At 44.4% G+C, this 14,314-nt stretch overlaps 1 protein-coding gene across 1 annotated transcript in view; it reads left to right on the forward strand.

Annotated features, from left to right (window-relative positions):
- Positions 1-8,165: 8,165 nt before the first annotated feature.
- plcg2 (phospholipase C, gamma 2) overlaps positions 8,166-14,314 on the forward strand; it is a 41,599-nt gene continuing 35,450 nt past the window's right edge. Inside the window, 1 exon segment of the mRNA XM_030731331.1 lies at positions 8,166-8,330. The gene's annotated coding sequence lies outside the window, so the exon portion shown is untranslated.

Consider the following 14,314-nt stretch of genomic DNA (forward strand, 5'->3'; position numbering starts at 1 on the left):
TCACTCGTTTTCACAGATGTTTATGCATGTTCCTGTTATTTTTCAAAATCAGAGAAACAAATGTTTCTAATATGTGAAACACAAAGTTTTTGTAATTCTGAGGATTTTCCTCTGACATTTGAACCTATTTGTTGATTGCCATGAATTTTTCTCTGTGTTACAAACTCTGAGCAAAAAACGTGATAATTTAAATTATGATGCCTTACATTCCACCACCCAACAATGTAGAAAAAGGCGATTTAAGGGAGTTTGAATGTGGTGGTTGTTGGTGGCAGATATGCCAGAGCTCACAGAGAATGGCCCCAAGAAAATATCCAGTGAGCAGCAGCTCCTCTGACCTCTGAGGTCAGAGGAGAATGCTTCGAGCTGATTGGAAGGTAACAACCAAGGTATGCAGAAGAGTATCGCTGAACAAACAACACAAAGCAGATGTGCTACAGCAGCAGAAGACCATACTGGGCCACACTCCTGTCAGATAAGAAGAGGAAACTGAGGCTACAGTTTACACAATTTCAGAAACACGGAAAAATAGAAGGCTGAAAAATGTCGTCTGAGTCTCGATTTCTGCTGCCACATTCGGATGGTAGGGTCAGAATTTTGTGTAAACATCATGACAGCATGGATCCATCCTGCCTTGTATCAACAGTTCAGGGTGGTGGAGGTGTCATGGTGTGGGAGATATTTCCTTGTCACACTTTGGGCCCATTTAGTACTGACCGAGCATCATATGAAGTGTATCTGTTGTTGCTGTGGACCTGTCTCCTTGTAGCTGCTTCCAGCAGGATAATACTCCACGTCACAAAACTAACACTGGCTTCTTGAACATGTCTCAAGTCAATGCAATGAAGCACCTTTTGGGATGTGGTGGAATGGGCGATTTGCATCGCGGATGTGCAGCTAATAAACGTGTAGCAACTGTGTGATGCTATCATGTCAATATGGACCAAAACCTCTGAGGAATGTTTCCAGCTCCCTGTTGAATCTACATCACAACAAATTAATGCAGTCCTGAAGGAAAAAGGGCTCCAACCTGGTACTGCAAGCTGTACCTAATGAAGTGGCTAGTGTGTGTATAATAATAAACTTGTGAGATGTTTAAAAATCTTTTTGTGGTAGGTTAAAAACTGCTGTAGGATCTGTGCAAAGTTATAGGAGGGTTTAGATCAGGGCTCTTCAACTCCAGGCCTCGAGGGCCGGTGTCCTGCAGGTTTTAGAGGTGTCTCTGCTTCAACACACCGGAGTTGAAGAGCCCTGGTTTAGATAAAGCCTGTAACTGTAAATATTTCATGATGAGTCCAAAAAGAGAAAAATGTCAGCGATAAATAGATGTGAGGACCTGTTTTGCTCTATGTGATATTACAGATATAATTACTAGGATGCTTTTACATAATAATTGAAAGCTGTGGCGGGGGCTGTGGTGCTGATCTCGGGCACTGCGGTGCTCCATGGTGCTGTCACCGGGGCCCCAGGTCCACCTGTGCCTGCCCTGTGCTGGGGTGTGGGGAATCGGGGTGCCTATTGAGCCAGCGGACAGCTGGCTCTCTTACTCCAGGTTTCCTGGTCATAAGACCCCCCCCCCACACACACACACACACACGCGCACATATACACACATATACAAACTTCATGTCGTGTGGAGAGGCCACGTGTGGAACCACACTTGCCTCTCCATTTTAATTGCATTACAGACATTACAAGTGACAATACACTCTGATACACATAGGACCTTGGGGGGCAGGCATAGGGATGATGAGAGGGGGCCACTATGATGGCCTCGCTCTGGTCCAGTCTACCGTCAGCCCCCCAGTTTTAATGGCACTTTAGACATTAAGGGCTTTGAGGGGGTGGTGTGGTCGAACACCGATGGATGCTTGAGGCACAGCTGTCCCCTCAATTTTAACTGCATCTTAGACACTTCATGCATTCACAAACATGAAGCCATACACTTCAACATTTATAATTTGGGTGGGGGGTGGGGTGGGGCGGGCCATCCCACACCTGGATTTCCTGCACCTCGCCCGGGGTGGGAGTTGGGTGGTGCTTCGGGTGCCGGGCTGGCAGCATCGTGGGGTCGCTGTTGGCCCGGGTGGGGTGTCTACTTGCCCTGGCCTCAGAGGGTGGATAGATGTGGATGAATGTGCATTTGTCACAGTCCTCGTGGGTGTATTTGGGTGGGTAAATGCGTGTGGGTAGGGTTGTGTGTGGTGTGTGTGTGCGGGTGTGTGGGTGTGTGTGTGTGTGCACATGAGCATGTGTGGGTGAGTGTGTGTGTGCATGAGCATATATGGGTGAGTGTGTGTGCGCATAAGCATATATGGGTGAGTGTGTGTGCGCATGAGCATATGTGGGTGAGTGTGTGTGCATACGTGTGTGCATGGCTGGACCTGAATCTGGGCCTTCTTGTGCCTTGCCTCCCGGCTGCTTCTCGGTGGTTGCTCCTGCGTCCCCCGCTTCCCTGGGGTGTGGATGCCTTGGGGTTCCTGGGCCGGGCTGGATGTTCTGGCGTGGGTGTCGACCTGCTCTCCTGGGGGCTGTGGGCCGGGGCGGCTGGTTGGGCAAACTCCCACACACACTCGAACATCCTCGAGAGGATAAAGAGCTGGACCAGCTCTTTATCCTCTCGATAAAGAGCTGGACCAGCTCTTTATCCTCTCGAGGATGTTCGAGTGTGTGTGGGAGTTTGCCCAACCAGTCTAGCCGGCCTTGGGCTGGTAATCATATCTCTCCAGGACATTGTGTGATGGATGCTCTTCCCCCCTGCCTTCTCTGTGATTTGTGTGAGCTGGATCTGGTGTATCATGGCCGCTGATGAACTTCCATCACTATCAGCAAACTGTTTTGGCTAGGAGCTGGCATCGGGCTCCACAATGCCCCTACCCACTCGTCTCCGTCTACATTCCTTCTCGCCCTCCCTACCCCACCTTATTGCTATCCTGGCTTTAAATGTGCAAATATGCTTTGCTAAGGTGGTTTTTTTTGGACCCTGGTGAGCACCGTACCTAACTACCCCATGATGTGTGTTTGTTTTCCTTTTTCTGGGGACTGATTTGTGCTGGCGGCGCAGACACCCATCTCCCCTATGTTAGTCTTGTCTGTACTACTCTTGGATGGTTGTTCTGAATAAATTCCATTGTATGTATGATGATTAATTTCACTGTATGTATAATGACAATAAAGTTCTTTTCTATTCTACATGTGCTTTGTAGACTTGGAGAAGGCATTCGACCGTGTCCCTCAGGGTGTCCTTTGGGAGGTCCTGCGGGAGTATGGGGTGTCTGGCCCGTTGTTGCAGGCCATTCAGTATCTGTACAACCGCAGTGAGAGCTTGGTCCGTATAGCTGGTAAAAAGTCGGACTTGTTTCCTGTAAGTGTTGGACTCCGTCAGGGCTGCCCTTTGTCACCGATTCTGTTCATAATTTTTATGGACAGAATTTCTAGGTGTAGCCAGGTGGCGGAAGGCTTCTTCCTTGGTGGCCTCAGAGTCTCATCTCTGCTCTTTGCAGATGATGTGGTCCTGTTGGCTTCATCAGGTGGTGGCCTCCAGCTTGCAGTGGAACAGGCCATGGTTCTCACCCTGAAAAGGGTGGAGTGCCCTCTCCGGCACAGGGACAAGTTCCCCTCAGGGGGAGGAGTTCAGGTATCTAGAGGTCTTGTTCACGAGTGACGGGAGAAGGGAGCGGGAGATCGACAGATGGATCGGGGCTGCTTCTGCAGTGATGCGGATGCTGTCGTGGTGAAGAGGGAGTTTAGTGTAAAAGCGAAGCTCTCGATTTACCAGTCGATCTACGCCCCTACCCTCACATATTTTCACGAGCTTTGGGTAGTGACCGAAAGAATAAGATCGTGAATACAAGCGGCAGAAATGAGTTTCCTTCGAAGGGTGGCTGGCCTCTCCCTTAGAGATAAGGTGAGGAGTGCGGCCATCCGGGAGGGGCTCAGAGTAGAGCCGCTGCTCCTCCACATTGAAAGGAGCCAGTTGAGGTGGCTCGGGTATCTGATTAGGATGCCTCCTGGCTGCCTCTTGGGTGAGGTGTTCCGGGCATGTCCCACTGGGAGGAGGCCCCGTGGTAGACCCAGGACATGCTGGATATATTATATCTCTTGGCTGGCCTGGGAACGCCTTGGGGTCCCTCCGGATGAGCTGGAGGAGGTGGCTGGGGAGAGGGAAGCCTGGGCTTCTCTGCTTAGGCTCGTGCCTCTGCAAACTGGCCCCGGATTTAGAGGAGTTTGGAGCCTTTTGAGCATTTGGCTCACATTTCTTATTTCCTGTGTCGGAGTATCAATGGTGAAATAACAAAGTGCTGAAATAAAGAAGTGGTGGAACTAATTATCACTGTCATTACAGGAGCAGATTAAAAGAATTTCAGCTGAAGTTCAAGAACTTGGAGAACCTGATGGAACTGCCGCGTTTCAAGGTTACCGTTCATTGAACCTAATTAATTATAAACTAGAAGGGCACTCAGCAAAGCGCACACCTCACACACACAGGCATGCACACACACACACACACAGACACACCATTGTGAACACCCCCATATAATACACACTGACTAGTTCTAACAGATACAAAACAAAATGTTTTGTGAGCTTTAAAAATATAATCTTCATTTTCAGCCTTTCTGCAGGCTGTAGTTACTTTATGGTTCAATAAGTTTTGTTAGGAGCGTCGAGTTTAAAGGTGAATTATTTTACTTATTTTATTTTACTTATTTTACTTCCCACTACCTTTGGGGCAACCTTTATTTTCCTCACTCAAAGATCTCTATAAGAATGAAGCATACGTGGCATCATACTGTTCAACCTGTTTGCTGCTAAGGCACATTAGAGGTCAGAGGTCAGACCACATGGAATTATCTTAATAAATGTGATGGTTTAATTAAGTGTCCAAACATATGATTATAAAACTGTAAAACTAAAATAACAGTAGGTCAAATATCAGTATGTTAAAATACTTGAGGTTAAATTTGATTTATGATATGACCTGTAAACATGCACAGAAAGTAAGGAAATGTGTGTTTGGGTGATTATTTCTTTGTTGTAACGATGCTTCTTGGCAACACATCTGACACTGTTGGAAAGCCTGTTTATTCCCCTTAAATGGAGCCACGTTTAGAAGGAAAATGCATCTGTGGACTGAGCAGCAGAGTTGAGTATGTGGACTGTGCCCGTGAAAAATCTGATAAACCTTCTCTGCCAAACAGCTGATTCTGCTACTGGCTCTGGTGTTGAGCTTCTGGTACCCCAGCTGCTGATAATCAGGCTCATCGTCATTGGAGGTAATCTTGGAGGTGAGATTCTGCAGCCAGCAATCCCATAACTCCAGAGTCTGGGACCGAACTCTGTCCTCCAAGACAGAGTTCGGTCTAACCCTAACCCTTGCCCCCACAGAGCGGGTTTATCCCACACTGCCTCCAGAATCTGGGAGTTTCGTTTCTTCCTGGGGTCTCCACATCTTCACATTTTGACACATGAACACACACAACATAACTTCACTACAAAACAAAACACACATACAAACATCAAACACATCCATGGGTGCATCCATGTAAAATATCCCTCATATTAAAATAAGCATCAATAACGTAACATTTACATAATATTTAATTGCCTATCATTATTGCAGCACACAAATTAAATGATTAATTCATATTAACATTTTCTAATTGTAATCAAAACCAAATAAGTATTGTTTTATTGACTTCCATTCCTCCGTAGCCCCCTTTATAAAACTGGGTCATTCATCCTCTGTAACCTGTTAACCACGACATCCATGCATCACTATGATATTTGTTTTAATCTCACAACCATTTGCAGTTTCCTAATGTGATCCATTGTACCACTGGACCATACCACTGAGCAGTAATCCAGATGAGACAATATCAGAGCCTGGATTTATTGCCTAATTGATTTTGGTGTCACTTTGCATATCTTTTAACTATAGAACTACTATTTCCCATTTTAACAGCTGTTTTATTAATATGTTCTACTCTACAGCCCTAATATCAGACAGTGTCCCATTTAGGAAAACAGTTTCCTATAACTCCTCATTCATAACAATGCATACTGATTAAAACCATAGCATTCTAATTTATTCAACAATATATCAGAAGTACCTCACCAACCATTTATTCTCTTCTATACTCTTTAGCTAACTTAATTTGAGTTAAGGCAGTAGCTGTTTAATCTAGTAGTGGCTGTTTACAGTTTTCTGTAAGGATATTGAAATTCAGTCTCACTAAAATAAGAATTAATCTGTTGATATACAATTCTTTCCATAATACAGGTAATAAACTCATTGGATGACTGTTAGATCCACAAAAAGATCATTTACTGTTTTTCAGCAGTGGGATGACTTTTCCATGCTCGTGGGCATATTTTTCAATAAAACTGATTAATAATACAACAAATTCGCCACTAATTTAAACAATGTTGCATCAAGCCAGTCAACACCAGAGGATTTATCTTTATAAGGTTATTAACATATTCTCTACTGTCTTTATATTTACTAGGTTAAAATTGAAAATACATAATTTGATTTTTAATTAAATATAACATCCTTATTTGTTCTAGGCATATCATTTTTTAAATGATCCACTTTATTTATAAAACATTTATTAAAGTAATTTACAATCTCAATTGGTTTGGTCAAAAAGTTAGATTCTGACTCAAAGAAGGAAGGCTCGTCTGTTTTGTTTTTACCCATTAAATCGTTTAATACGTTCCATACATTTTTAGAGCCATTTTTTAAAAATGTAATACATTTTCCTTTTCTTTCTATTTAACCTAGTAACAAAATATATCTGATTTATAACCCGATCTACTGGCCATTAGTTTTGCCTGTTTACACTCTACCATATATTCTTTCACGTTTCTATCCAGCCATGGATGGAGAGGATGGATGGCCTGCCTGCAATCCTGACCTCAACCCCACTGAACCCTGTGTTGTGCTAGAGTGACCGACACAACCACACTGGCTGACCTGCGACAAATGCTGGTTGAAGAATGGGTTAGGGTTCGAACATCCCACATGCTCAGCTCTGCTGCTCAACCAGATGCATTTTCCTCACAGATGTGGGTCCATGTAAGGGGGAATCAACGGGCTCTCAGCTGTATCAGATTTAGTTCCAAGAAGCAAAGAAATAATCCACCAAACACAAATGAATATCCGTGGTGTGTTCCTCTGGTATTGTCAGCAGTCTGATGGCCTTGCTGCTGCTGGATGATTTAGTAACACATGAAAACTTTTGCAAGATTGCACACAGGTCTGTTGGTGTGCTGCCTGCCAGTGTTTCATTAGAACTAACCAACGCTAAACAGATGCATCCATCGCCATACAAGTGACAACTTACAGGCTTTTTGAAGTTAAGAAGCAGAGTCATTGTAGCATTTGAATATGATGTTTCATCTTCCTGAAACATGCTGGCTTCCTCTAAATGCCCTGCTTATCTCACAGCACCGTCACAGTGAAGCTCAGTGGTGCCCGATGTTGCTTTGAGTGTTGCTGTATGAGCTCAGCTGCTCCTTCACTCTCTCTCTGTTTCTGACATTAAAAGCTGTGAACTTCATGCTGTTAGGTTGTGCTGAGTTATTGTGATAGATGCAGCGGCACACTGTCTGTACCAGCGGACTACCCTCAGTTTGCTTTAGCTCCTTTTTTCTTCCTTTTCTTTTTTGATACCCTGAATTCACCGAGCACTGATCCTGAAGGAATTAACTGTGCCGCGCAGGTGAGTCTGAGTGCAGGTGGACTAAACCGTTTTACCTCATTTGTGGGATCAGAGAGGCTGCAGTCCCCCCGCGGATTTATTCAGGCAGTTTAATTATGACACTCAGAAATACAAAGTAAAGCAAACCACCGTCACGGCCTGGGTACCTCTCTCTCCCTCAGTTCAGATCCTAATGGGGTGAGTTTTTAAAACAGTTTTCTCATAGTTTAATTAGATTTTTATTTCTGATAGGAACCCCCCCCCCCCCCTTGTCGTACCCCCCGCAGCGGTCAAACAGCTGCGCGCATATTTACATGAGCATCAGACTGAAACGTGTCAGAAATGCTCTTTTCCACATGTACGCGGCCATCAGCGGCTCTGTGCCCGCTCCTAGTTTGCATAGATACCGTCCTTCCGGACTCGTTTTTATAACTTGCGGCTATGCCTATAATGCAAGTTAACTTTTACTTCCTTGTACACACGCGGATAGAGGAACTGGCCGTTCTGCGGGTGGCCTTTTTGTCCGCGCTCTACATCCCCTCCTGCTTCATTTCACAACTTTCACATGATGATTAGATAGAAAAGCAGCCAGCGGAGCTGTAAGGCATCGATTTCACTGCGAAGGTAAGCGGCGCTTCACATTTTTACGCCTTTCTGTTTTTATGAGCGGCTGCGAGGTGACAGCGTTCAGCGGGCTGAGGGGAAATCCGCTTTTTACTCGCAGCGGGGCTCCACAGGACGGTCTGACCATCTCCCAGCGTGGACGCAGCTCCGTGGGCTGCGTTCAGCTCTGCGTGGCAGTTTTGGTATGATCGGTGAGGCTGGAGGAGTGACCACCTGAGACCATCTTTGCTCTTTGGGAAGTTTCAGCTAAACTAAACTTTCACTCATATTTAACTCCAGTAAAGTTAACCGGTGAGGTCAGAATATTATTCCGCGGGCCTGCACACCGACTCATGTACTCACAGTGAGGGGCGTTAGGGTTAGGGGTTAGGGGTTAACTGAGAACCCGGCTCGTCCGTGTGTTGGTGGACTGTTCAGTCTCAAACAGTTTGTGGTATTTTATTGTCGTTTTGCGCCACTTTCGTGAGTCTTTTCCATCTGTTTTATGTTCCTGGGTCATTCTGTGTCTCTTTCAGTTTGGGAAGCTTAGAATATTAAAAGGTTACAGATTACTCGTCCTCTGCCAAATATGTAAGACATAACTACTGTAATGAGATCACCTAATGTAATGTAACATACCGCATTTGGTTGCATTTTAAAGTGGATGGGCAGACTGAGCTGATTTAAATCAGGCTCTGCATCTTATTTTACTTCATGGGTCACATGAAGAGTCCGAGTTTGCCAGACCGCTAAATTCATTACATCATAACCCATAAGGTCAGTTTCTCTAAGTTAGCCAAGATCTTAATAAACCATCTGACCCTAAAGAATTACCAAACAACCAGAGATGTTACTGTTCTCATTAAACGGGCAGTCCGTTTGTCAAACAGAGATGAATATCCTCACATATCTTTGGACAAGTGCAGTTTCTAAAATATGTTTTTCCATATTCAGTGACTCTACTGTCTTTACATGTACTTTACATTTTGGGGACCACAGAAACACCAGAATGTGACAGCAGCAGTTTATTTATGTCTTCGAAGAACTCGAGGAGATCCAGAATGACCCGTACCAGTCCCGACCTGTGCAGTGATGCTGGCAGCACCAGGGCTGGTTTCACATTCACTGCTGCTAAACAAGTTTATCCTACAGTCATGTTAGAGCCCAAATCTGATTTTTAAATGAAAAAAATCTTGAATTTCCAGCTCTGTGAGGCGCTCTTGTCAGACAACATGGCCCCTGCTTGGTTTGGTTAGCTGATCACAGGCATGGCCGACGGAGCTTCCTCAGAGCATGATTGATGGGAGACGGTGCAGATTCAAACCAGAGTTACTCAGAAACAATGCTGGCAGATGTAGAGCTCCTTCTGCAGCTCTCTGCCTACAATGAATGAAGGAATTCAACCAAAGCACAGACTGCAGAGAAACACTCGCGCACACGTCTCCAAAAAGCCAATGAAGTGTTGCCTTCGCTGAATGCTGATTGGCCGAAAAGATTAAACAGGAAAGGTAGCGACCATAGAAGACTTCACCCTGGAGATAAAACAGCAAAGATCAAAGAAGGATGGTTAGAGCATCAGACGCAGGCAGACGGTGGACGTTTCCACTGTTTTCAACACACTTTCACAACGCTACAAAGAAGCTGTTTGTATGTGACAACGTTCGTCTTCTCCACGGCAGGCATGAAGCTGAAGTACCAATAACTGCACAAACAAGAACAGGTGTAGCTCTTGCATATATCTTTGTGGCTGCCGCTTTGGTGACAGTCCACAGTTAGAAGATGTAGACAGAGTTCTGCAGAGCTCTGCTTACATCTGTACACCCCCACAGCAGAACCATAATGGGACCTTACACCAGTTTACCTTCGATGGTATTACACTCGTCCGGAAGTATCCAGAATCAGGCGTTCCTGCATGAAAGAATATAACGAATAAAAACAGAACAACTGTTGTATGTTTTTAGCTCATCTGGCCAAAGGACCGATGAGTGCGTCCCAAAGCTGGTCATCTGCTGTCTGTCTATTTGTCCACAACAAGAATCACTAACTAGCCCTCTGATTGGCCAGAATTCAGACTTACAGGTAATGGGTCTTCACCTGAACTGGGTGGGTGTGGCTTAGGAGGTAGAGCAGGTCATCTACTAATCAGAAGGTTGGTGGTTCGATTCCTGGCTGCTCCAGTCTCCATGCCAAAGTATCCTTGGGCAAGATACTCAACCCAAGTTGCTCTCCGATGCAGCTGTTGGTGTGTGACTGTGTGAATGTTAAATAGAAAACAGTGCTTGTATGAATGCAAACGTGTTGTATAAAGTCCTCTGAGAGCTCAGCCGGAGTAGAAAAGCGTTACATAAGAACCAGTACCTTAACCAAACTGAGCTCAGTGGATCTGAATTCTTATTAGTTTGTGTAATAAATCCCTGCAGTCACAGGAAAAGCTGTGGCTGTCTTTATGTACAAACGCATTTCATTCTGCAATGATGCCAGCAAAAGGTGGAGTGCAGCCTGGACAGGTTTATGGTTGTATTCATTTAGTAATTTAATTACATGTTTTTCTGCTAAGTTTGCATCTCTATGATCATCTCATGTCTCACATTTCTCAATTTCCTGGTCCTTTTGTTCCTCTTTGGTCATTTTGAGTTCACGTCTATTTTTGCTTGCTTCCTTTTGGTTTTGTGTATCTCGTTAATTATTTTGTGTTTCTTTGGGGCTCCGTTTGCATTACAGTTTTGGTTTTTGTGGTCATTTTGTCATGTTGTGTTTGCTCATGTTGTGTCTCCTTTATTTCATCCTTTTGTGTCTTTTTTGGACCCTTCTGTGTCCATTTGAATAATTATGTCTCACTGGTCAATTTGCAGCTATTTGTTCATGTTGCATGTTTTGTGTTAATTTTTGTGTCTTTTTTGCTCGTCTTGGTCATGTTGCATTTATTTTTCATCTTCTGGATTTTGTTTGATTGAACTGGGTGACAGATTCAGAGTCTGACATGTGGTAGATGCAAGTTTTTCCACCTTCTGAAACCACAAAGCGTCTGCACCGGTTTGGGCGTGTGAATTCTGCCCAGACTCACAAACGGAAAACATCCGCCTCCGACAACAACCTCAGCCCGATAACATGTAGTGTGATTCCCAGTGTGTTCAGACAGCACCCTGTCACAGCTTCTTCCTGCTGGAAAAACCCAGACCTGAGGTCCAGGAAGTAGTTTGTAGTTTGTGAATGGAACAGTGTGTCTGGCCTGGAAGTGAAGCTGTTTTTGACTTCGGTAGAAAAACTGGTGAAAAAAACGAGACCATCATATTTCAACCAAAACGGCCACAAAATCGAGGTTTGTACACCTCCCGTAGGTCCTTCGTCAGCATGAAGGTGTCTCTGCTGAAATCTGTTGTTCTTAATAATATTTCATAATTCATTAGAGGCCTGTATTTCTTTCATTGCTGCTTTCAAAGCATCTTCTTCAGTTTACCTTGGACAGCTGAGGATTCTCTGGTTATGCTTTTGGAAAACTTGGACTCGTAATGTTGGTTTGGGAATAATTCTCCGGCCTGCCACCGACAAGTAGACCGAACAACTGAAAAAAGTTGAATATTAATTTTTAGGTTGCCGTGAGAAACAAAGAGATGCCAAATTAGCAGAAAGAGACACTAAAGGAACACAAATGGATGCAAAGTGGCTGCACAGACTCACAAACCACACTGCTCATGTTTCTAATCCCTCTGTGTGCGGGCTCGCTCATGTGAGGGGAACCTTTCACAGGTGTGTGCCTCAGGTAGACCTGCAATCTCCTGAAATCGCTCACGTTTGTGATTCTTTCCATTTCACTGGCACACCAACGCAGGAGGAGTCCAGCTGCAGTAAAGGGGGTGTAGCTGCTCAGCCCGCTGGGTGATGGGTAGGCTCCTCTGCTAACACATCTGTGGAGGACTAATACAGCTGCATCTGCAGTGAGGGTCAAACCAAATGAATGAGCTCAGCTGCTGTGTCAGTATCAGCTTTCCACACATGTAGAGCCCTTTTTAACCGAAATGTCCCGATGGAGCGTCAGCGTCACGGCTGCTGTTACCAGGCTCTCGTTGAGGAAAGTGGAGTTAATGTAATGTTACTCCTGAACACGTTTGTACTGCAGCTCTGTTTTTGGTGGCAGCTGTGGGTGAAGGTGGTGCTCATATGGTGGCAGCTGAGCTGCAGATTCGTGGGTTAAATGAAGCGTTGAAGCAAAAAAATTTGCATTGAGGATTTTTTTAGAATCGAGTTACTCGATGAACGGTTGCAGCCCTAGACCTGAGTGTGATTAGATCTGTCCTGAGATCAGTTTGCTCTACTATTATTTAAAGATGTGCTTATTAAATAAAAGAATAAAACATACTGATAATTTGTTTTTGATTACTTTATAAATGGCTTTTTTTCTTGGGTTATTTTTAAATTATCTACATTTTAAACAGAATCATTGTTCTAACTTCCCGTTTGTGTTCTGCACATAGTTGGATCATATTATGAGCACACAGGTGACGCTGCTCTATGCTGCAGCAATGATAAATAAATACCCACAAAGTTCAATTTGGGGTTAATGTAATTCAGTGAAAATAATGAATGTGAAGCTCAGACTGAAGGACGGAGACGTCAGTGACCTCCTCCGTCCTTCCTGTGCTGCAGAGGAGGCGGCTGCTGCCTCAGCCTGCAGATTAGATGTAGCACATTAAGCTACCAGCTGTGCTGCATACATACAGCTCAGCGTGAGCGTGCTCATGACGAGACTTTAACTACAGGCACAAAAAACAACATTTCTAAAGTGAAACACAAACACTGAACAGTTAAAACTCAGAGGCATAATCTTATTATGAAGGAAGTGAAAATGTGCATAAAGGAGGTTTAAGCCCAATGTCTGTATGATTTTATGTGACGGTGACCCAAGAAGTGCAAAGTGTTACCTGCACCCAGCACCTCACTGCTGAGGTGTCACAGTGCTCTGCTGACTCAGTCAGATGTGCTGTGACATGCACAGCTTCATATCTACTGTTTGTATTCAGTGTTAATCATTTTTAAATGATTCTATAACATCTTCTGTTTCTTCAGGATTTAGTTTGTACTGAGCTGCTTGCAGCTGTAAGTACTGATAATACATTTTTTATTTAACCAGCACTTCTTTGGTGAGTAGATCCCAGCCAGTGCTGTCACACTCCATCATAAGCTCCATATTCACACAGAATAGAAATTCCTGGATCCAGATAATGATCCGGATCACCACCAACATTTAACTGTTCCTTTGCCACAGCCAACAATTCCAGAAATTTTTGTGACCGTAAACATAACCTCTCCACCTATCAGAGGGCTTCACGGTGGCAGGGTTTAAAGTGTGTAACCACAGACTGTATATCAAAGATGGGCACAGCTACTGTGACACCATCATAAACCTCACGCAGGTTCCTGGACATCACGGTTGCTGCTTTGGCTGCTATGTAACTTTTTGGAGCCTGAAGTGACCGTGGACAAGAGCTTCACCATAAACCGTATGAATGATACATACAGTCATTTGTTGGACAAAGACACAGTTTTTTGGAGCACCTCCACAATCAAGATTAAAACGCAGATGTTTAGATTTAATTTAAGGGGTTTGACAACAATTTAGCATGAGCTGTTCAGGAATCGCAGACATTTTTATTCCTGGTCGCCCATCCTCAGAGGCTCAAAAGTAATTGGACAAAGTAACATCATTTTAAATGTAATGATGGTTTTTAATCACGGACCAAAATCCTGTGCAGTCAGTGACCGCTTGAAAAACTCTCGGACACCAAATGCTTCAGATGCTCTGCCAGGCCTTTACTGCAGCCTGGCTGCTTGTTTCTGGGTCTCTTCATTAACTGAATATGATGCTCTGTTGGGTGGAGATCAGGTGACTGAGCTGCCATTGAAGAATATCCTGTCTCGTAGCCCCGATAAACTCTGTTTCATTATTGGCACTGTGAAGCTGTGTCTGAGTTTTGCAGCATTTGTCTGAGTCTGAGCAGAGAGTACAG

This window comes from Archocentrus centrarchus, chromosome 6 (genome assembly GCF_007364275.1).
Source record: "Archocentrus centrarchus isolate MPI-CPG fArcCen1 chromosome 6, fArcCen1, whole genome shotgun sequence".
Classification (NCBI taxonomy): Eukaryota; Metazoa; Chordata; class Actinopteri; order Cichliformes; family Cichlidae; genus Archocentrus; species Archocentrus centrarchus.